This window comes from Ranitomeya variabilis, chromosome 2 (assembly GCF_051348905.1).
Source record: "Ranitomeya variabilis isolate aRanVar5 chromosome 2, aRanVar5.hap1, whole genome shotgun sequence".
NCBI classification, from domain to species: Eukaryota; Metazoa; Chordata; class Amphibia; order Anura; family Dendrobatidae; genus Ranitomeya; species Ranitomeya variabilis.
In genome coordinates, this window is record NC_135233.1 from 524,660,283 (window position 1) to 524,684,592 (window position 24,310).

The window sequence follows — 24,310 nt, forward strand, 5'->3', positions numbered from 1 at the left end:
TGCGTTATAAACTGTAGTGAAACACTTGGGGGTTCAAAGTTCTCAAAACACATCTAGATAAGTTCTTTGGGAGGTCTAGTTTCCAATATGGGGTCACTTGTGGGGGGTTTGTACTGTTTGGGTACATCAGGGGCTCTGCAAATGCAACGTGACGGCTGCTGACCAATCCATTTAAGTCTGCATTCCAAATGGCGCTCCTTCCCTTCCGAGCTCTGTCATGCGCCCAAACAGTGGTTCCCCCCCACATATGGGGTATCAGCGTACTCAGGACAAATTGGAAAACAAATTTTGGGGTCCAATTTATTCTGTTACCCTTGTAAAAATACAAAGCTGGGTGCTAAAAAATCATTTTTGAGAAAAAAAATAAAAATTATTTTCACGGCTCTGCGTTATAATCTGTAGTGAAACACTTGGGGGTTCAAAGCTCTCAAAACACATCTAGATAAGTTCCTTAGGGGGTCTACTTTCCAAAATGGTGTCACTTGTAGGGAGTTTCAATGTTTAGGCACATCAGGGGCTCTCCAAACGCAACATGGCGTCCCATCTCAATTCCAGTCAATTTTGCATTGAAAAGTCAAATGGCGCTCCTTCCCTTCCAAGCTCTGCCATGCGCCCAAACAATGGTTTACACCCACATATGGGGTATCATCGTACTCAGGACAAATTGCACAACATTTTTTGGGGTCCAATTTCTTCTCTTACCCTTGGGAAAATAAAAAATTGGGGGCGAAAAGATCATTTTTGTGAAAAAATATGATTTTTTATTTTTACGGCTCTGCATTATAAACTTCTGTGAAGCACTTGGTGGGTCAAAGTGCTCACCACACATCAAGATAAGTTCCTTAGGGGGTCTACTTTCCAAAATGGTGTCACTTGTAGGGGGTTTCAGTGTTTAGGCACATCAGGGGCTCTCCAAACGCAACATGGCGTCCCATCTCAATTCCAGTCAATTTTGCATTTAAAAGTCAAATGGCGCTCCTTCCCTTCCAAGCTCTGCCATGCGCCCAAACAATGGTTTACACCCACATATGGGGTATCAGCGTACTCAGGACAAATTGCACAACATTTTTTGGGGTCCAATTTCTTCTCTTACCCTTGGGAAAATAAAAAATTGGGGGCAAAAAGATCATTTTTGTGAAAAAATATGATTTTTTATTTTTACGGCTCTGCATTATAAACTTCTGTGAAGCACTTGGTGGGTCAAAGTGCTCACCACACATCTAGATAAGTTCCTTAGGGGGTCTACTTTCCAAAATGGTGTCACTTGTAGGGAGTTTCAATGTTTAGGCACATCAGGGGCTCTCCAAACGCAACATGGCGTCCCATCTCAATTCCAGTCAATTTTGCATTGAAAAGTCAAATGGCGCTCCTTCCCTTCCAAGCTCTGCCATGCGCCCAAACAATGGTTTACACCCACATATGGGGTATCATCGTACTCAGGACAAATTGCACAACATTTTTTGGGGTCCAATTTCTTCTCTTACCCTTGGGAAAATAAAAAATTGGGGGCAAAAAGATCATTTTTGTGAAAAAATATGATTTTTTATTTTTACGGCTCTGCATTATAAACTTCTGTGAAGCACTTGGTGGGTCAAAGTGCTCACCACACATCAAGATAAGTTCCTTAGGGGGTCTACTTTCCAAAATGGTGTCACTTGTAGGGTGTTTCAGTGTTTAGGCACATCAGGGGCTCTCCAAACGCAACATGGCGTCCCATCTCAATTCCAGTCAATTTTGCATTGAAAAGTCAAATGGCGCTCCTTTCCTTCCGAGCTCTGCCATACGCCCAAACAGTGGTTTACCCTCACATATGGGGTATCAGCGTACTCAGGACAAATTGTACAACAACTTTGGGGGTCCATTTTCTCCTGTTACCCTTGGTAAAATAAAACAAATTGGAGCTGAAATAAATTGTGTGTGAAAAAAAGTTAAATGCTCATTTTTATTTAAACATTCAAAAAATTCCTGTGAAACACCTGAAGGGTTAATAAACTTCTTGAATGTGGTTTTGAGCACCTTGAGGGGTGCAGTTTTTAGAATGGTGTCACACTTGAGTATTTTCTATCATATAGACCCCTCAAAATGACTTCAAATGAGATGTGGTCCCTAAAAAAAAATGGTGTTGTAAAAATGAGAAATTGCTGGTCAACTTTTAACCCTTATAACTCCGTCACAAAAAAAAATTTTGGTTCCAAAATTGTACTGATGTAAAGTAGACATGTGGGAAATGTTACTTATTAAGTATTTTGCGTGACATATGTCTGTGATTTAAGGGCATAAAAATTCAAAGTTGGAAAATTGCGAAATTTTCAAAATTTTCGCCAAATATTCGTTTTTTTCACAAATAAATGCAAGTTATATCGAATAAATTTTACCACTAACATGAAGTACAATATGTCACGAGAAAACAATGTCAGAATCGCCAAGATCCGTCAAAGCGTTCCAGAGTTATAGCCTCATAAAGGGACAGTGGTCAGAATTGTAAAAATTGGCCCGGTCATTAACGTGCAAACCACCCTTGGGGGTGAAGGGGTTAAAATGAGCACTGTAGGTGTTTTCCTGTCCTCCACTCACTGCCCACTTTGATTCCCCTTTGACTTGCATTGGGTTTCGTGTTTCAGTCGGCCCCCGACTTTTCGCAATAATCGGCCGATTTCACCCGACCCGACTTTTGACAAAGTCGGGTTTCGCGAAACCCGACTCGATCCGAAAAAAGTAAAAGTCGCTCAACTCTACTTATGAGTATGTATATCAGAAATAAAGCTATTAATATGCAGATATGCGGTTAATCTGCAGCTTAAGGCTGATGTCCCACTTGTGTTTTTAAAATCAGCCTGATTTGGTTCCTGGAAAGTCAGATGAGTGTCATGGCCAAGTCATGCATTTTTCAATTTGATTTTTAACACCTAGAATCTGATTGACATCTAATTTGCATGCGAATGCGATCTAATTGCAATGTGATTTTAACATGAGCTTTTGCACAGAGCAATTCTTTGTCATTTACACATAGTTTTCCAAGGAAATATTCTTCAAGATATATGTACATATATATTAGATAGATAGATAGATAGATAGATAGATAGATAGATAGATAGATACAGATAGTTAGATATAAATATGTGAGGTGAGATATATAGTCAGTGGTTTGCTTGTGTAATTTACTGTACATGTATTTTATTACTAAATAAATTAATTTCCCTAAAATATTGCATGGGGTCCCATGAAATGTTATTAACCATGAGGGGGAAAGCTGACAGCAGGGGGCAGATGTTTATAGCCTTGGAAGGTGATAATACCCATGGAGCTTTCCAGACTATTGATATCAGCTCACAACTCTATGCTAAGACTTTACTGGCTATTAAATTGGAGGACACCTCCCAAAAAATGATGTAGGGTCCCCCTATAATTAAAAACTAGCAAAGGCTATGCAGACAGTTGTTTGGCTGATATTAATATCCTAGGAAGGGGCCATAGATATTGTTCCTATCCCAGACTACAAACATCAGCTCCCAGCCACCCCAGAAATGGCACATCCATAAAATATGCCAATTCTGACACCCAGAATAAAGTCCTTTATTTTAAACTAGCTGAAGAGCCTGGCGTTACCTGGGCATAGTAACTATCTGTGGTTAGTTATAGCACCTCACTTCTCTTATTTTCCCATCACGCCTCTCATTTTCCCCCTCACATCTCTCATTTTCTCCCTTACACCTCTCATTTTCCCCCTCACCTCACACCTCTCATTTCCCCTCAGTATATACATATTTGTCATCTCCCTTATATATAGTATACACTTGTATGTCATCTCCTGTATATAGTATATACCTGTATGTCATCTCCCCTGTAAATAGTATATACCTGCTGTATGTCATCTCCTCTTGTATATTGTATATACCTATGTGTCATCTCCTCCTGTATATAGTATATACCTGTATGTCATCTCTTCTGTATATACTATATATCTGTATGTCATCTCCTCCTATATATAGTATATACCTGTATGTCATCTCCTGTATATAGTATATACCTGTATGTCATCTCCCCTGTATATAGTATGTACTTGTATGTCATCTCCTCCTGTATATAGTATATACCTGTGTGTCATCTCCTCTGTATCTAGTATATACCTGTGTGTCATCTCCCCTGTATATAGTATATACCTGTGTGTCATCTCCCCTGTATATAGGATATACCTGTGTGTCATCTCCCCTGTATATAGGATATACCTGTGTGTCATTTCCTCTGTATATAGTATATATGTGTGTGTCATCTCCCCTGTATATAGTATATACCTGTGTGTCATCTCCTCCTGTATATAGTATATACCTGTGTGTCATCTCCTCCTGTATATAGTATATACCTGTGTGTCATCTCCCCTGTATATAGTATATACCTGTGTGTCATCTCCCCTGTATATAGTATATATCTGTGTGTCATCTCCCCTGTATATAGTATGTACCTGTATTTCATCTCCCCTGTATATAGTATATACCAGTGTGTCATCTCCTCCTGTATATAGTATATACCTGTGTGTCATCTCCCCTGTATATAGTATATATGTGTGTCATCTCCTCCTGTATATAGTATATACCTGTGTGTCATCTCCTCCTGTATATAGTATATACCTGTGTGTCATCTCTCCTGTATATAGTATATACCTGTGTGTAATCTCCTCCTGTATATAGTATATACCTGTATGTCATCTCCTCCTGTTTATAGTATATACCTGTGTGTCATCTCCCCTGTATATAGTATATATGTGTGTGTCATCTCCTCCTGTATATAGTATATACCTGTATGCCATCTCCTGTATATAGCATATACCTGTGTGTCATCTCCCCTGTATATAGTATATACCTGTGTGTCATCTCCTCCTGTATATAGTATATCTCTGTATGTCATCTCCTCCTGTATTAGACCGCGTTCACATGTTATTTGCTCAGTATTTTTACCTCAGTATTTGTAAGCTAAATTGGCAGCCTGATAAATCCCCAGTCAACAGGAAGCCCTCCCCCCTGGCAGTATACACTCACCGACCACTTTATTAGGTACACCTGTCCAACTTCTTATTAAAACACTTAATTTCTAATCAGCCAATCACATGGCGGCAACTCAGTGCATTTAGGCATGTAGACATGGTCAAGACAATCTCCTGCAGTTCAAACCGAGCATCAGTATGGGGAAGAAAGGTGATTTGAGTGCCTTTGAACGTGGCATGGTTGTTGGTGCCAGAAGGGCTGGTCTGAGTATTTCAGAAACTGCTGATCTACTGGGATTTTCACGCACAACCATCTCTAGGGTTTACAGAGAATGGTCCGAAAAAGAAAAAAAATCCAGTGAGCGGCAGTTCTGTGGGCGGAAATGCCTTGTTGATGCCAGAGGTCAGAGGAGAATGGGCAGACTGGTTCGAGCTGATAGAAAGGCAACAGTGACTCAAATCGCCACCCGTTACAACCAAGATAGGCCTAAGAGCATCTCTGAACGCACAGTGCGTCGAACTTTGAGGCAGATGGGCTACAGCAGCAGAAGACCACACCGGGTACCACTCCTTTCAGCTAAGAACAGGAAACTGAGGCTACAATTTGTACAAGCTCATCGAAATTGGACAGTAGAAGATTGGAAAAACGTTGCTTGGTCTGATGAGTCTCGATTTCTGCTGCGACATTCGGATGGTAGGGTCAGAATTTGGCGTAAACAACATGAAAGCATGGATCCATCCTGCCTTGTATGGAGCATCTTTGGGATGTGCAGCCGACAAATCTGCGGCAACTGTGTGATGCCATCATGTCAATATGGACCAAAATCTCTGAGGAATGCTTCCAGCACCTTGTTGAATCTATGCCACGAAGAATTGAGGCAGTTCTGAAGGCAAAAGGGGGTCCAACCCGTTACTAGCATGGTGTACCTAATAAAGTGGCCGGTGAGTGTATATTAGCTCACACATTAACATAATCGACAGGTCATGTGACTGACAGCTGCCGTATTTCCTATATGGTACAGTTGTTGCTCTTGTAGTTTGTCTGCTTATTAATCAGATTTTTATTTTTGAAGGATAATACCAGACTTGTGCGTGTTTTAGGGTGAGCTTCATGTGTCAAGTTGTGTGTGTTGAGTTGCGTGTGGTGACATGCATGTAGCGACTTTTGTGAGATGAGTTTTGTGTGGCGACATGCGTGTAGCAACTTTTTGTGTGTCGAGTTGCATGTGACAGGTTAGTGTAGCAAGTTGTGTGCAGCAAGTTTTGCGCATGGCGAGTTTTGTGCGTGGCGAGTTTTATGTGTGGTGCGTTTTGAGTATGTGCAAGTTTTGTGTGAGGCAACTTTTGCATGTGTTGCAACTTTTGTGCATGTGGCAATTTTTCCGCGTGTGCAAGTTTTGCATGTGGCGAGTTTTCCATGAGGTGAGTTTTGCACGTGTGGCGAGTTTTGCGTGAGCCTAGTTTTGCATGTGGCGAGTTTTGCGCGTGGCGAGTTTTGAGCGGCGACTTTTGTGTTTCGACTTTTATGTGGTGAGGTTGGTGTATGTGTGGTGAAATGTGTTCTGAGGGTGGTATATGTGTTCAAGCACATGGTAGTGTGTGGCGCATTTTGTGTGTGTGTTCATATCCCCGTGTGTGGTGAGTATCCCATGTCGGGGCCCCACCTTAGCAACTTTACAGTATATACTCTTTGGCGCCATCGCTCTCACTCTTTAAGTCCCCCTTGTTCACATCTGGCAGCTGGTAATTTGCCTCCAACACCAACACTTTTCCTTTCACTTTTTCCCCATTATGTAGATAGGGGCAAAATTGTTTGGTGAATTGGAACGCGCGGGGTCCAGACGTGTGACTGTGCAAAATTTTGTAGCTGTAGCTGCGACGGTGCAGATGCCAATCCCGGACATACACACACACACATACACACACACACAGACACACACACACACACACACACACACACACACACATTCAGCTTTATATATTAGATAATGACACAGATTCCTTTAATTAAGCTAAATTGACCAAAAACATGTATACTCACGTCAACACCCAATCCACTGAAGCCAATGTCTTCTGTAAAAGAATTAAAATAATAAACAACCATATTCCTCACCTGTAGCTCTGCTACATCTACGTGTCAGGTTGTATTGTTGCATGATGCGACTATACAGTCTGACATCCAGCAAAGACACTGAGCTGAATGGCAGAGATTTATTTAATTAATTACATGTACAGTAAGCTACACAAGCACTGTACTAATTATATATGTGACTGGCATCTTTATATCTATTCTAAGTGTGTATATCTATCTGTTTTATTCTATTTTGTCGGATCAAGCTGTGTTTTCACTGTACACGGCTGCTAAAATGTCAGGTTTTCAAGGACATGGGTGTGTAAAAATTGGACTGCAGTTGCATGGTCCAAGTGCTGTGCGATTTTTTTTTTTCTCGCACCCATTGACGTCTATTGGCGAATGTGATCCCATTTCCAATTACACTTGCAGCATGCTGCATTTTTTTCCAGTCTGATTGTGATCCGATTCGAGCTGGAAAAAAAATTGCAGATGAACACACAATGATAATATAACATTGGTCCGAATGCAATCCAAAACAAAAATAGGATTGCATTAGTCTGATTGCATTGCAAGCGGGAACGAGCCCTGATCGCGCTATGATGCTGTCCGGCGCCTGCATGCAGTTGAAAGCAGCAGGGAGAAAATTAACTTTATTCTCCCCGCCAGCATTTGGTTTCAGTTATGAGGGCGGGGGCGCTGCTGGTTCAGTCACTGCTCTGTTTTGGCGGCTGTAATCGCTCCCCCAGCCCTGAATGACAGCTGAGCCCCAATGCAGAGTGAGTAGAGCAATCGAATGGTAGGAATCATTTTTGATGAAACAAAAAAATTATAATTTTTTTAGAGTTACTCTGTGACACATAGAAAAAATATATTAATATACTGTACATAAAATAGATAAAAACAATAGTAATAACAGTCTACTGATGACAATTATGATACCTGGTATGAATATTCTAAAACAAACTCTCTTGAGATGGATTTAAAGGGTACCTGTCACCCCCCTCAGGCGTTTGTAACTAAAAGAGCCACCTTGTGCAGCACTAATGCTGCATTCTGACAAGGTGGCTCTTTTAGTTATGCTCCCTGCACACGCTGAAATAAACGCTTATAAAATGTGCGTACCTCATACCGTGAAATCGTCCCGGGGGCGGGTCTTTCCCCCCTAATCAGACGCAGCACAGCCGTCACTCCGGGCCTGTGCGCGCCGGGCGCCACCTCCTCTAGCTTCATTAGCGTTCCCGGCTCCTGCGCTGTAAGTATTTTTTCCGGACATGCGCAGTTGCACTGCCCTTCGAACTTACAGCGCAGGCGCCAGGGACGCTAATGAAGCAAGAGGAGGCGGCGCCCGGCGTTCACAGGTCCGGAGTGACGGCTGTGCTGCGTCTGATTAGGGGGAAAGACCCGCCCCGAGATCATTTGACGGTATGAGGGGGCACATTTTATAAGCGTTTATTTCAGCGTGTGCAGGGAGCATAACTAAAAGAGCCACCGTGTCAGAATGCAGCATTAGAACTCATGAAACAACAAATATCCATTACGAAGTATATGGCTGATAGCATAATATAATATACTAGATGGCAGCCCGATTCTAAAGAATCGGGAGTCTAGAATCCATATATACTTTATTTATTCAAATGTAAGAATAATACAATTAATAAATAATAGTAAGAAAGAACAAAAAATGGCTGCACTCACCAGCTCTTGACAATTCTTGACAGTACGGCACATTTCTGATTGGTCGCTCGCGGCAGGCGGCAACCAATCAGAAAAGTGCCGCGCACCACGAAGGCATATAACTTTGTCCACCCTGAGCGGGTGTAGGACGCTGGTGACGTCACTTATCTCCGGACATTATCTCCGGACAAAGCCACGGAAGTTGGCACAAATTGCCGGAAGTAGTATTCTAGGCAATTATATATTAGATTTTAATGTTATCAGTGTTTACCTTTGAACGTTTATATTGTATTGTCCTGTCACCAGCCATGTGTACGATTATCGGCCGAAAGCCTCTCTGAAACCAATAATCACCCCATGTAAAGGTATCTTTATAAGTTAAAGATTCAGAAGACTTTTATCATATCCTGAACAGTCAAGTTTTTTATGAACCGTTAAGGTTTTCTGGTTGAAGTAAAAAAAACTCTGAGTGTTTACAGTTTGAAACCATAAAATGTTGAAAAATTATGTCATTCTTGAGTATATCACTCAATGGTGCTCATAAACGTGTCAAATTTGATCTATAATATACTTTAATATACATTACTTTAATCTTTAATATACTTAAGAACAGGGCCCCAGACATCACACAGGGGGTCTGAAACACCGCACAGTGGTCCAAAATATCGCTGTGCTCTGCCTGGGGCCCCATATGCTGCCTGGGGCCCCTGTGCTCTGCCTGGGGCCCCATATGCTGCCTGGGGCCCCTGTGCTCTGCCTGGGGCCCCTGTGCTCTGCCTGGGGCCCCATGTTCTGCTTGGGGCCCCTGTGCTCTGCCTGGGGCCACTGTGCTCTGCCTGGGGCCCCATATGCTGCCTGGGGCCCCTGTGCTCTGCCTGGGGCCCCATAGGCTGCCTGGGGCCCCATAGGCTGCCTGGGGCCCCTGTGCTCTACCTGGGACCACTGTGCTCTGCCTGGGGCCCCATATGCTTCCTGGGGCCCCTGTGCTCTGCCTGGGGCCCCTGTGCTCTGCCTGGGGCCCCATGTTCTGCCTGGGGCCACTGTGCTCTGCCTGGGGCCCCATAGGCTGCCTGGGGCCCCTGTGCTCTGCCTGGGACCACTGTGCTCTGCCTGGGGCCCCATATGCTGCCTGGGGCCCCTGTGCTCTGCCTGGGGCCACTGTGCTCTGCCTGGGGCCCCATATGCAGCCTGGGGCCCCTGTGCTCTGCCTGTGGCCCCATATGCTGCCTGGGGCCCCTGTGCTCTGCCTGGGGCCCCTGTGCTCTGCCTGGGGCCCCATGTTCTGCTTGGGGCCCCTGTGCTCTGCCTGGGGCCACTGTGCTCTGCCTGGGGCCCCATGTTCTGCCTGGGGCCACTGTGCTCTGCCTGGGGCCCCATAAGCTGCCTGGGGCCCCTGTGCTCTGCCTGGGACCACTGTGCTCTGCCTGGGGCCCCATATGCTGCCTGGGGCCCCTGTGCTCTGCCTGGGGCCACTGTGCTCTGCCTGGGGCCCCATATGCTGCCTGGGGCCACTGTGCTCTGCCTGGGGCCCCATATGCTGCCTGGGGCCCCTGTGCTCTGCCTGGGGCCCCATATGCTGCCTGGGGCCCCTGTGCTTTGCCTGGGGCCCCTGTGCTCTGCCTGGGGCCCCATGTTCTGCCTGGGGCCCCTGTGCTCTGCCTGGGGCCACTGTGCTCTGCCTGGGGCCCCATATGCTGCCTGGGGCCCCTGTGCTCTGCCTGGGGCCCCATATGCTGCCTGGGGCCCCTGTGCTCTGCCTGGGGCCCCTGTGCTCTGCCTGGGGCCCCATATGCTGCCTGGGGCCCCTGTGCTCTGCCTGGGGCCCCATGTTCTGCCTGGGGCCCCTGTGCTCTGCCTGGGGCCACTGTGCTCTGCCTGGGGCCCCATATGCTGCCTGGGGCCCCTGTGCTCTGCCTGGGTGTAGGACACTGGTGACGTCACTTATCTCCGGACATTAGCTCCGGACATTAGCTCCGGACATTATCTCCGGACATTAGCACCGGACATTATCTCCGGACATTAGCTCCGGACAAAGCCACGGAAGTTGGCACAAATTGCAGGAAGTAGTATTCTAGGCAATTATATATTAGATACCGTACCATTTTATAATGTATACCATTGTCATAATATTCTTTAATCCCGAACCTACATCGGGCATAATAGTATGCCGATGTCGGAGTCCCTCCCTTTGATGTGGGCTCCGGCGGTGAGCCCACATCTTTCCAGGGACATGTCAGCTGTTCTGAACAGCTGACATGTGCCCGCAATAGCCGTGGGTGGAACTGCGATCCACCCACGGCTATTAACCAGTTAAATGCCGCTATCTAACTCTGACACCGGCAGTAAACCTTCCTGCAATGGTGCCGGAAATATGCACACCGGTGACCCACGTCACGTGACACGTGATCGCGGGTCACAAGTGTGTTGGCATGACAACTGGAGGTCTCCTGGAGACTCTATGGCCAGATTGCTGTGAGCGCCACCCAGTGGTCAGCGCTCATAGCAAGTGAGTAAATCTGCTAACATCGCCTCTATGTATCAGAGCCGATTGGGATATGTCAGCTTCTAGTCTCCTATGGAGACTATTGAAGCATGTCAAAAGTAAAAAAGATTTTAAAAATATAAAACAAAATAAAAAAAATAACAGTTCAAATAAAACAATAAAAATAAAATTAAACATACACATATTAGGTATCACCACATTCAGAATCGCCCGATCTATCAATAAAAAATAAGAATTAACCTGATCGCTAAACGGCAAGAATTATGAATTATGAATGAAAACGCCAGAATTATGTTCTTTTGGTGGCCGCGACATTGAAATAAAATGCAATAACGGGCTATCAAAAGATCGTATCTGCACCACAATGGTATCTTTAAAAACATCAACTTGGCACGGAAAAAATAAGCCCTCACCCAACCCGAGATCATGAAAAATGGAGACGCTACGGATCTCGGAAAATTGCGCCTTTTTTTAACAAAGTTTGGAATTTTTTTTGACCACTTAGATAAAAAAGAACCTAGACATGTTTGGTGCCTATGAACTCGTAATGACCAGGAGAATCATAATGGCCGGTCAGTTTTAGCATTTAGTGAACCTAGTAAAAAAGCGAAACAAAAAACAAGTGTGGGATTGCACTTTTTTTTACAATTTCACCACACTGGGAATGTTTTTCCCGTTTTTGAGTACACGATATGGTAAAACCAATGGTGTCTTTCAAAAGTACAAATCATCCTGCAAAAAGCAAGCCCTCACATGGCCATATTGAGGAAAAAACAAAAAAGTTATGGCTCTGGAAAAAGGGGAGCGAAAAACAAAAATGCAAAACCGAAAAAAGCTCCAGGGGTTAAGGGGTTAATACTTTGTTTTTACATTTACTGATAAAACATTTTTACATTTTTATAACAAATTTATCACTGATTTCTTCCGATAAGCAGATTTTGCTTTATTTTTTCTATAGTTATAATTTTACATGATATATTTATTTTTCCTTTCACAGTTACTTAGCTGGCACTTCATGCTGTGCATTTCTGCTTAATGTGCAGGAGTCTTGTGTAAAGCAAGCTGTACAAACTTAGCAAGAGTTTGAACCTTCACCCCTCTTCCAATGGAGCATTAGCACCACCAGTTGGCCATCAAGCTTGAATAGCATCCTATGTGAACAGGCAAGGAGAATTCTCCCCAGGACCTCCTCCAAATGACAGCCCCATCCTACATTCTGCCTAGTGGCCTTCAAACAAATGTCACAGACAAAAAGACAGATGACTAATTGAAATGCTGGGAGTGCTCACATTAGGCACATTGCTTAGCATAGGCTAACTCTTCTGAGGATTCATCACTTTGTAATGTCAGAGAGTCTACTGTGGTTCGAATTGAAATAGTTATCATAATCCTAAAGTTAACAATCATTGTTTTTAGCTTGCACAATCACCATAGGTTAGTCAGGAATTATCCATTAATAGTTTAGCAAGCATAATATGTCGTATCTAGTATGTGGGGGTAGAAGGACATGGCCTTGGAACCAATAGACATGCGCAATAGCATTAGGAATATTCTCATGTTGTATTTTTTCTGTACCGAAAATCATCCAAATGGGTGTAAAGTGCTGAATACCCCACTGAAAGGATTGACATGGCGTGTGGAGCACCCGCCAGGGCCGTGAATGCTCGGTACCGGGCCGGTTCTTAAAGGGATGTATCATGGCAGCAGTGACCCAGTCCATGGCCCTGGGCGTCCAATAAAAGAGTCAATTGAATTGAAAGAGGAAATAAAGTTTATAGGGCTATTGTTCATGACTAGTGTTGAGCATTCCGATACTGCAAATATCGGGTATCGGCCGATATTCGCTGCATTGGAATTCCGATACCGAGTTCCGATATTTTTGTGATATCGGAAATCGGAATCGGAAGTTCCCAGTGTATGGTTCCCAGGGTCTGGAGGAGAGGAGACTCTCCTTCAGGTCCTGGGATCCATATTCATGTAAAAAATAAAGAATTAAAAAAAAAAATATGGATATACTCACCCCTCCGACGGACCCTGGACCTTAGCGGTGCAACCGGCAGCCTCCGTTCATAAGAATGCATTGAGTGTACAGGACCTGCGATGTCATCGAAGGTCCTTCAGACACAAATATCTGAGAGAGTTTCCTCTCCTTCAGACCCTGGGAATCATCCAGGATACCTTCCGATATTTCTGTCCCATTGACTTGTATTGGTATCGGGTATCGGTATCGGCGATATCCGATATTTTTTGGATATCGGCCTATCCAATCCGATACCGATACTTTTGAATATCGGAAGGTATCGCTCAACACTATTCATGACACCACCTGTGGTATTCGGTCAATATGGCCGATGCTGCTGTTCAGATCCACTGGGGCAGTTGGTGACGCAGATGTTTCAGCTCTCCATGGGTAGAGCTAGTCCCCCAGGGCAGATATAGGTGTTAATTTTGATGATGGGGGTTGTGGCAGTTGTAGTGCAGGGCAAATGATGCAGGAATAATTTAGAGGACACAGCTGGGTGCAGTTTTCAACGCTTTACTCACAGTTCTGCAGATTGCTGTCTCCAGCTGTGTGCTGTATCCTCCTGGTCTGTGGTCCAGCCAACCCCCAGAGTATTTGGGGTACACTCCTCCAGGAGTCCTCTTTTATGTTCCTTTCCTGGCCGTCTCACTGCGCTGGTTCTCACCTCTCCTGCCCTGCAAATTCACACATAGTGTCCCAAGCCAGCAGCCTCGGATTTTGTCAGGCGACGTCTCTCTAGTCCCCTGAGTCCTATGTGGCTGCCTTTTCAGCGAATATGTGTGGATGTGACTGTGGCATGTACAGATACCACAGCCTCCGGCTGGCTAGCTGAGCCTTGTAGTTCTCCATTAGTCTTGGGGGCCAGTTCACCACTGCAACCTGGTCCCTCTACCTGGCGATGGTCAGCGTGGATGCAACCCCACAGGTGGATTGCTCACTACCCGTGCCCCTAGGACCCCTTCTTGCTTGTGAAGCTTCTTTCTCTCTATCTAGCTCCCTCTCACAGGGAGCTCCTTCTCAGCCCATCTCACTCCATCTATTCCTCTCACCAGCTAACTACTTTCCCTCCTTATAAGCTCCTCCCCTACTACATGCTCCACCCTCACCCTTTACCTAGTAACCCTCTCCAGACTGGGATGAGGCCATCCTCCCTTGGGGTATGCCCAGATGCCCTGTCTGGAGTGGTGTGGTGTTAGATGCTGGTGTTAGAGTCCTGGGTAGTGCCCCCTCCTTACCTGAGAGTGGGATACCACACCTCTGGATGAGGTGCAGTACCTCTGTGGCGACTAAACGCTCAGGGGCGCCACATGTGTCTTGGCAAAAAAACAGCAGGGCTCATAATATATGCAGAAAAAAATCAGTGTGTGCATGAGATTTCAGAAATCTGATTGATTATGCTGGTACTGTAAAACATTGCATATTTTAGGCAACAAATACATTTCATTAAATATGCAGAAAAAAATAAAAAATGTTTTTCTATATTTCTGTGGGAGGCCAACAACCGAGCAGGGGGAATGATTGGAACCAAATCATATTACTTCAATAAATGCAAATATTCTACAAGGTTGTATAAATAAGAGCTGACCCTCAGTCTCTGTTGTACACATAGCTGTGCCTGCGGTTATGTCTTGTCTCCTGGGAAGACCTACAGTACCTTTGATTTAGAAGCACCCAGACTTTGAGTGGTTGAAATAGTGGTTGGTGGAAAAACTGAAACTATTCATGTTCTTGTGGATAGTGGAGCTGGAGTCAGTTTGGTAGATTCTCACCTTGCTCAGACCCATTGTCTAATCGGTAGGACACTACCGAGATCCATTCCTATTCGAGCTATTGATTCTGCTCCTTTCAGCCAGGAAAGTTCGACCCAAGTCTTACATAATATGAATGTGTGCATAGGGAATCTTCATGAAGAGTTCTTGTTGTGCTACCTCTTGGAGAGTGTGCCTACTCCCATCGTCCTAGGCCTTCCTTGGCTGAAGAAACACAAACCGGTCATTGACTGGTGGTCCAGAGAAGTAGTCAGTGGGGGTAAGTTTTGTAAAAACTGTTGCCTGAGTGCTATGATCTCTACCATCTTTTTGTTAAGTCTACCCCGTCTTCTCTAGTGGAGGTAGCTATGGTGCTACTGGAGAATAGGGGCAAGATTCTACTCACACCTCAGGTTAACTCTGAATCTTGGTGTCCTCCTGGGAAAACTGGCAGGAGAGGGTGGTGGTTCCCTCTGAGTATCCTGAGGATAAGACTTTTGAGACACGGGGGGATGCCTCTGTTGTCTTTCCTTCAAGGAGAGTGCCATCTTGTGCCAAATGTACTTGCAGTAATAAGCATTCAGGTTCAGACCTGTTTGTAAATGAGTACATGTGGGTGTCCACTAAAAACATCAGGTGGGACTACGCATCTGGAACTCTTAATTCTGGGGTAATGGCTGTTCTCAGACCTGGGAACTTCCAGTTACCCCCAGTAATGCGTGTACATATCGTGTTCCACAGGTCATTGCTCAGGAGATTTGTAGCTCTTCCGGAGCCTACATTATTGCCATCACCATCGGGCTGTGTTTGCTATGACATTGAGGACCAGGTGGCTACAGAGGTAAATAGTGGTTTGATGCATCCTTGCCGTACATCATTTAAGATCAAGTCTGATCTTAAGGTTCCAAAGGGGGGCAAGAATCATTAAATGTGGCTAGTGCAGCGGCTGGCAAGGGTGCTAGCCTCATCCCTGCAGATGGTAATATACAGGGGAAGAGACAAACAGAAGACAGACAAAAAGGGAAATACTCAGCTCCGATTCTGCTGCTAAGCTCCACTGCAGCAGCAGAGCAAACGGCTCTACGAATCAGAACTTAAACAGCAGCAACACCACCATCACAGGAGAGCTCCACACCCCTAGCTGGTCTGCATAGAAGAACTCTATAACTGAGGATCAGCTGATGGGTCATGTGACTATTTAAATGGAGGTGAGAGTGGTTATCAATGAACATCAGTTGGCCAGCCTAAAAGAACTGCCAGTAGGAGACTGACATTAACTCTTGCTGGACTAAAAGGAAAAAAAATATTTAAATTTCAGCAGAGCCAGAGCTGCTATGAATCCCCTAATGATTTGTGACATAGGACCATTCTACATTCCCTTCCATATATCGAATAAAAAGATAATTTTTGGCCTCTTTTATTTTATGTCTATTTGGCTGTATTTTGGTGATCTTTTATGTTTTAATATATTATTAAAAGTGAAGTTTTAATCAAGTTATTCTATATATAGTGCTTTAGTCATTGATTAAGTATTTTTCTGGCACTCACTACTGATTACTCTGTGAGAACTATCTGGAAGAAAAATTGTCTAGAGAACAAGAAGGTGAGTGCTACCATGTGTCCTGTGTCATGCCAACAGTAATTTATCCTAAGTCTAATCATGTGCTGTTTTTTTCATCCATGGATAGGGCTCACTCACAATTTTGCCTAAGAATACTGCCATGAATAAAGAATGACAACTACTGTAAACAGCCTCCAAGAGCAACTTCTCCCATTTTGCTGATGAACAATGCTTTTCCAGCAAGAGAGAACATGGAGAACATGTCACCAGATAAAAAAGATAACTAAGTGGCTCAGTGAATACAATAATAAAATTTTGGGTCCATGGTTAGGAATCTCCCAAAATCTCAAAGCCAGTGAGTTCATGTGGTCAATTCTCAAAAAGTGGATGGGTAAACAAGCACTAATAAGGCAAGAATTGGTTGACATAATTCCAGTTCTGGCCCAGAAGTTGATATCCAGCTACCAGAGCTAATTGCAGAAGTCTTGAGAAATATGGGTCAGCATTTGTTGACAAATGTGGTATGTCATGAGGAAGAAGTATAAGAACTTAAAAACGCTTTGACAATAAAAACCACTGTTCATCTATTTTGCCTCCTGGATACTTCCTCTTGTACACCGGAACATTGGTGTCCTCAGCAATGCAGCAAAGATCCTTCCCTCAATTTTTTTTCCCACTGAGTTCCCTCTTTGGATCTGTAGTGTAGTTTCTGAGCTAGTGTAGTGTTGTGGCTGATAACCCCATACCAGGGGAGAACATCCCTGCACTCCCATCTCTGCTATTACATACTGGATAAGACCCTATATTTGTGCTATTGTTTTCCAGTGTTTCCTTGCACTATGCAGCACTCTAGTAGAGAACCATAAGCAGCACTCTAATAGAGAACCATAAGTGGCACTCTAGTAAAGAGCCCTACACAGTAGTCTCATAGAGAACCATAAGCAGCACTCTAATAGAGAACCATAAGCATCACTCTAGTGGAGAACCATAAGCAGCACTCTCGTAGAGAGCCCTACGCAGCACTCTAGTAGAGAGCATTATGTAGCACTCTAGGAGAGAGCTCTATGCAACACTCTGGTAGAAAGCCATACTCAGCTTTCTAATAGAGAACTCTACCAAGCACTCTAATAGAGAACCCTACTCAGCACTGTAATAGAGAACCCTACCCAGCTCTGTAGTAGAGAGCCTTATGCAGCATGAGAGCCAGGTGAACCCATATAAATCAGTAGGGCCCCATTATTTCTATTTGAAACAGAAGTTTGATTCTGTTTGTGTTCCTTTAGTCTGTTCTAAATGGGACAGGCAAAGCAAAAAGATAAATGGACACATGAACAGAGCCTAGAACAGGCAGCGTACCCAAAATAGTGAAAAAGTAAGGATCCCCCATTCACAGACACCAGCTATGCTTCAGCTCTCTCTTATGAAACCTTTCTCAAGCAGGATATATATATATATATATATATATATATATATATATATATATACTAGCTATTGAACCCGTTCTACGCCCGGGTGGCAAGCATTTATATTGGTATATGGTCTCCATCCTGGTATGTGCTGCTCCCATCTTGCTCTCCCATCCTGTCATGTGCTGCTCCATCCTGCGCCCCTATCCTGTCATGTGCTGCTCCATCCCGCGTCCCCATCCTTTCATGTGCTCCCATCCTGCGCCCCCATCCTGTCATATGCTGCTCCATCCTACACCCCCATCATGTCATGTGTGTGCCCCCATTCTGTCATGTGCTGCTCCCATCCTGTGCCCCCATTCTGTCATGTGCTGCTCCCATCCTGTCATGTGCTCCCATCCTGCGCCCCATCCTGTCGTGCTCCCATCCTGCACCACCATCCTGTCATGTGTGCGCCCCCATTCTGTCATGTGCTGCTCCCATCGTGCGCAATCATTCTGTCATGTGCTGCTCCCATCCCGCGCCCCCATTCTGTCATGTGCTGCTCCCATCCTGTGCCCCCATTCTATCATGTGCTGCTCCCATCCTGCGCCCCCATTCTGTTGTAATGTGCTGCACCCATTCTGCCTGTTCCTGTTTCCATTCTGCCATATGTTGCTCCCATCTTTCTCCGGCTCTACTGCCCGAGTGTGGCTGTGCTGAGTGCGGGTGGCCGTGCTGAGTGCGGGCGGCTGTGCTGAGTGCGGGCGGCTGTGCTGAGTGCGGGCGGCTGTGCTGAGTGCGGGCGGCTGTGCTGACTGCGGGCAGCTGTGCTGACTGCGGGCGGCTGTGCGTGGCGGTGCTGACTGCGGGCGGCTGTGCGTGGCGGTGCTGAGTGCGGGTGGCGGTGCTGAGTGCGAGCGACTGTGCGTGGCGGTGCTGAGTGCGGGCAGCTGTGGTGAGTGCGGGCGGCTGTGTGTGGCAGTGCTGAGTGCGGGCGGCTGTGCGTGGCACTGCTGAGTGCGGGCGGCTGTGCGTGGCTGTGCTGAGTGCGGGCGGCTGTGGTGAGTGCGGGCGGCTGTGCGTGGCAGTGCTGAGTGCGGGCGGCTGTGCGTGGCGGTGCTGAGTGCGGGCGGCTGTGCTTGGCTGTGCTGAGTGCGGGTGGCTGTGCGTGGCGGTGCTGAGTGCGGGCGGCTGTGCTTGGCTGTGCTGAGTGCGGGTGGCTGTGCGTGGCGGTGCTGAGTGCGGGCGGCTGTGCGTGGCGGTGCTGAGTGCGGGCGGCTGTGCGTGGCTGTGCTGAGTGCCGGCGGCTGTGCGTGGCTGTGCTGAATGCCGGCAGCTGTGCGTGGCTGTGCTGAGTGCCAGCGGCTGTGCGTGGCTGTGCTGAGTGCCGGCGGCTGTGTGTGGCTGTGCTGAGTGCCGGCGGCTGTGCTGAGTGCCGGCGGCTGTGCGTGGCTGTGGTGAGTGCGGGCGGGTGTGCGTGGCTGTGCTGAGTGCCGGCAGCTGTGCGTGGCTGTGATGAGTGCGGGCGGCTGTGTGTGGCTGTCATGAGTGCGGGCAGCTGTGCATGGCTGTGGTGAGTTCGGGCGGCTGTGCATGGCTGTGGTGAGTGCAGGCGGCTGTGCGTGGCTGTGGTGAGTGCGGGCGGCTGTGCGTGGCGGTGCTGAGTGCGGGTGGCTGTGCGTGGCGATGCTGAGTGCGGGTGGCTGTGCATGGCGGTGCTTAGTGCGGGTGGCTGTGGTGAGTGTGGGCGGCTGTGGTGAGTGCGGGCAGCTGTGCGTGGCGGTGCTGAGTGCGGGCGGCTGTGCGTGGCGGTGCTTAGTGCGGGCGGCTATAGTGAGTGCGGGCGGCTGTGGTGAGTGCGGGCGGCTGTGTGTGGCGGTGCTGAGTGCAGGCGGCTGTGCTGAGTGCGGGCGGCTGTGCTGAGTGCGGGCGGCTGTGCTGACTGCGGGCAGCTGTGCTGACTGCGGGCGGCTGTGCGTGGTGGTGCTGACTGCGGGCGGCTGTGTGTGGCGGTGCTGAGTGCGGGCGGCTGTGCGTGGCGGTGCTGAGTGCGAGCGACTGTGCGTGGCGGTGCTGAGTGCGGGCAGCTGTGGTGAGTGCGGGCGGCTGTGTGTGGCAGTGCTGAGTGCGGGCGGCTGTGCGTGGCAGTGCTGAGTGCGGGCGGCTGTGCGTGGCAGTGCTGAGTGCGGGCGGCTGTGCGTGGCGGTGCTGAGTGCGGGCGGCTGTGCGTGGCTGTGCTGAGTGCCGGCGGCTGTGCGTGGCTGTGCTGAATGCCGGCAGCTGTGCGTGGCTGTGCTGAGTGCCAGCGGCTGTGCGTGGCTGTGCTGAGTGCCGGCGGCTGTGTGTGGCTGTGCTGAGTGCCGGCGGCTGTGCTGAGTGCCGGCGGCTGTGCGTGGCTGTGGTGAGTGCGGGCGGGTGTGCGTGGCTGTGCTGAGTGCCGGCAGCTGTGCGTGGCTGTGATGAGTGCGGGCGGCTGTGTGTGGCTGTCATGAGTGCGGGCAGCTGTGCATGGCTGTGGTGAGTTCGGGCGGCTGTGCATGGCTGTGGTGAGTGCAGGCGGCTGTGCGTGGCTGTGGTGAGTGCGGGCGGCTGTGCGTGGCGGTGCTGAGTGCGGGTGGCTGTGCGTGGCGATGCTGAGTGCGGGTGGCTGTGCATGGCGGTGCTTAGTGCGGGTGGCTGTGGTGAGTGTGGGCGGCTGTGGTGAGTGCGGGCAGCTGTGCGTGGCGGTGCTGAGTGCGGGCGGCTGTGCGTGGCGGTGCTTAGTGCGGGCGGCTATAGTGAGTGCGGGCGGCTGTGGTGAGTGCGGGCGGCTGTGTGTGGCGGTGCTGAGTGCAGGCGGCTGTGCTGAGTGCGGGCGGCTGTGCTGAGTGCGGGCGGCTGTGCTGACTGCGGGCAGCTGTGCTGACTGCGGGCGGCTGTGCGTGGTGGTGCTGACTGCGGGCGGCTGTGTGTGGCGGTGCTGAGTGCGGGCGGCTGTGCGTGGCGGTGCTGAGTGCGAGCGACTGTGCGTGGCGGTGCTGAGTGCGGGCAGCTGTGGTGAGTGCGGGCGGCTGTGTGTGGCAGTGCTGAGTGCGGGCGGCTGTGCGTGGCAGTGCTGAGTGCGGGCGGCTGTGCGTGGCAGTGCTGAGTGCGGGCGGCTGTGGTGAGTGCGGGCGGCTGTGCGTGGCAGTGCTGAGTGCGGGCAGCTGTGCGTGGCGGTGCTGAGTGCGGGCGGCTGTGCTTGGCTGTGCTGAGTGCGGGTGGCTGTGCGTGGCGGTGCTGAGTGCGGGCGGCTGTGCTTGGCTGTGCTGAGTGAGGGTGGCTGTGCGTGGCGGTGCTGAGTGCGGGCGGCTTTGCGTGGCGGTGCTGGGTGCGGGCGGCTGTGCGTGGCTGTGCTGAGTGCCGGCGGCTGTGCGTGGCTGTGCTGAGTGCCGGCAGCTGTGCGTGGCTGTGCTGAGTGCCAGCGGCTGTGCGTGGCTGTGCTGAGTGCCGGCGGCTGTGTGTGGCTGTGCTGAGTGCCGGCGGCTGTGCTGAGTGCCGGCGGCTGTGCGTGGCTGTGGTGAGTGCGGGCGGCTGTGCGTGGCTGTGCTGAGTGCCGGCAGCTGTGCGTGGCTGTGATGAGTGCGGGCAGCTGTGCATGGCTGTGGTGAGTTCGGGCGGCTGTGCATGGCTGTGGTGAGTGCAGGCGGCTGTGCGTGGCTGTGGTGAGTGCGGGCGACTGTGCGTGGCGGTGCTGAGTGCGGGTGGCTGTGCGTGGCGGTGCTGAGTGCGGGTGGCTGTGCATGGCGGTGCTTAGTGCGGGCGGCTGTGGTGAGTGTGGGCGGCTGTGGTGAGTGCGGGCAGCTGTGCGTGGCAGTGCTGAGTGCGGGCGGCTGTGCGTGGCGGTGCTTAGTGCGGGCGGCTGTAGTGAGTGCGGGCGGCTGTGGTGAGTGTGGGCGGCTGTGTGTGGCGGTGCTGAGTGCGGGCGGCTGTGCGTGGCGGCTGTGCGTGGCGGTGCTGAGTGCGGGCGGCTGTGCGTGGCGGTGCTTAGTGCGGGCGGCTGTGGTGAGTGCGGGTGGCTGTGCGTGGCGGTGCTGAGTGCGGGCGGCTGTGCGTGGCAGTGCTGACTGCGGGCGGCTGTGCGTGGCGGTGCTGAGTGCGGGCGGCTGTGCCTGGCTGTGCTGAGTGCGGGCGGCTGTGCGTGGCGGTGCTGAGTGCCGGCGGCTGTGCGTGACTGTGCTGAGTGCCGGCGGCTGTGCGTGGCTGTGCTGAGTGCCGGCGGCTGTGCGTGGCTGTGCTGAGTGCCAGCGGCTGTGCGTGGCTGTGCTGAGTGCCGGCGGCTGTGCGTGGCTGTGGTGAGTGCGGGCGGCTGTGCATGGCTGTGCTGAGTGCCGGTGGCTGTGCATGGCTGTGGTGAGTGCGGGCAGCTGTGCATGGCTGTGGTGAGTGCGTGCGGCTGTGCGTGGCAGTGGTGAGTGCGGGCGGCTGTGCATGGCTGTGGTGAGTGCGGGCGGCAGTGCGTGGCTGTGGTGAGTGCGGGTGGCTGTGTGTGGCTGTGGTGAGTGCGGGCGGCTCTGCGTGGCTGTGGTGAGTGCGGGCGGCTGTGCGTGGCTGTGGTGAGTGCGGGCGGCTGTGCGTGGCTGTGGTGAGTGCACGCGGCTGTGCGTTGCTGTGCTGGGCGCCGCGTGCTGGGGGCCTGAGCAGGCGGGGGGTCAGGTGCCGGAGTAACCGCTAGCTCAGGCCCCCAGCACTTGCTATATTTACCTGTCCTCCGTTCCATTGATGCGGGTGGCTGTGCGTGGCGGTGCTGAGTGCGGGCGGCTGTGCGTGGCTGTGGTGAGTGCGGGCGGCTGTGCGTGGCTGTGCTGAGTGCCGGCGGCTGTGCGTGGCTGTGGTGAGTACGGGCGGCTGTGCTTGGCTGTGGTGAGTGCAGGCGGCTGTGGGTGGCTGTGGTGCACTACACTGTGTTCCAAATTATTATGCAAATAATATTTCCCCATATTTTCTCTAAATTACCTATCTGAATTGCAGTCATTGTTATTTTCCAGTCATCTACTATTCTAGTATAATTGCAATGTTTTGGAAAAAACTGCCTATGAAAACAGTATCTTTTTAAAAAAAATAAACACTCAAAATGCATGTTCCAAATTATTATGCACAGCAGAGTTTTCAACCTTTTTTTTTATTTTGAACAAAAAAAATGGTCAATTGTGAAGTTATAAGCATTATCAGCTTATTACAAAATGAAATCAAACAGTTTTCAAGTGAAAACGTTATTCTAGGTGATGTTACATTTGCACGTAGGACCCCTTGTTCAAAAGAAGCTTCTGAACTCTCTCGTCCATTGAATTTGTCAGTTTTTGGATGGTTTCTGCTTCAGTTGTTTTGCATGTGGACAGAATCCCCTCCCAGAGCTGTTGCTTAGATGTGAACTGCCTCCCGCCATCATAGACACTCGTTTTGATGATGCTCCAGAGGTTCTCAATGGGGTTGAGGTCAGGGGAAGATGGTGGCCACACCATAAGTTTGTCCTCTTTTATGCCCATAGCAGCCAGAGATGCAGATGTGTTTTTTGCAGCATGAGACGGTGCATTATCACGCATGAAAATGATCTTGCTGCGGAAAACACGGTTCTTCCTCTTGAACCATGGCAGGACGTGTTGTTTTAGAAACTCCACATAGATTATGGAGTTCATCTTTACCCCTTCAGGGATCATAAAGGGGCCGACAATCTCTCTCCCCATGATTCCAGCCCAAAACATTACTCCACCTCCTCCTTGTTGGCGCCTTAGCCGTGTTTTCATGGGGTGTCCATCCTCCACTCCATCCATCTGGACCATCGAGCGTTGCATGGCACTCATCGGTGAACAAAACCGTTTGGAAGTCAGTCTTCATGTATCGTTCGGCCCACTGGAGCCGTTTCTGCTTGTTGCAGTGGATAGAGGTGGTCGACAGGATGGCTTATGCACCTCTGAAGGACCCTGCATCTTGTTGTTCTGGGGACGTTGGAGGCACCAGCAGCTTCAAAAACTTGTCTGCTGCTATGACAAGGCATTTTTGCAGCTGCTCTTTTAACCTTACGCAATTGCCTGCTAGAAAGAGTCCTCAATTTTTCCTTATCAGCACGCACACGTGTGTACTGGGAATCAGCTACATACTTCTTGATTGTGCAATGATCACGATGAAGTGACTTGGCAATGTTGATTGTAGTCATGCCTTGACCTAAATACTCCACAATTTGTTGCTTCTCAGTAGCCGACACATCGTTTTTCTTTCCCATTTTGGCAAAAAATGTAGGCGGCTTAATAATGTGGAACAGGCTTCTTAAGTAGTCTTGCCTTTATTTGGACACACCTGCCAAACTAATGTGCACAGGTATCTGCAATTGCTTTCAGTGATATAA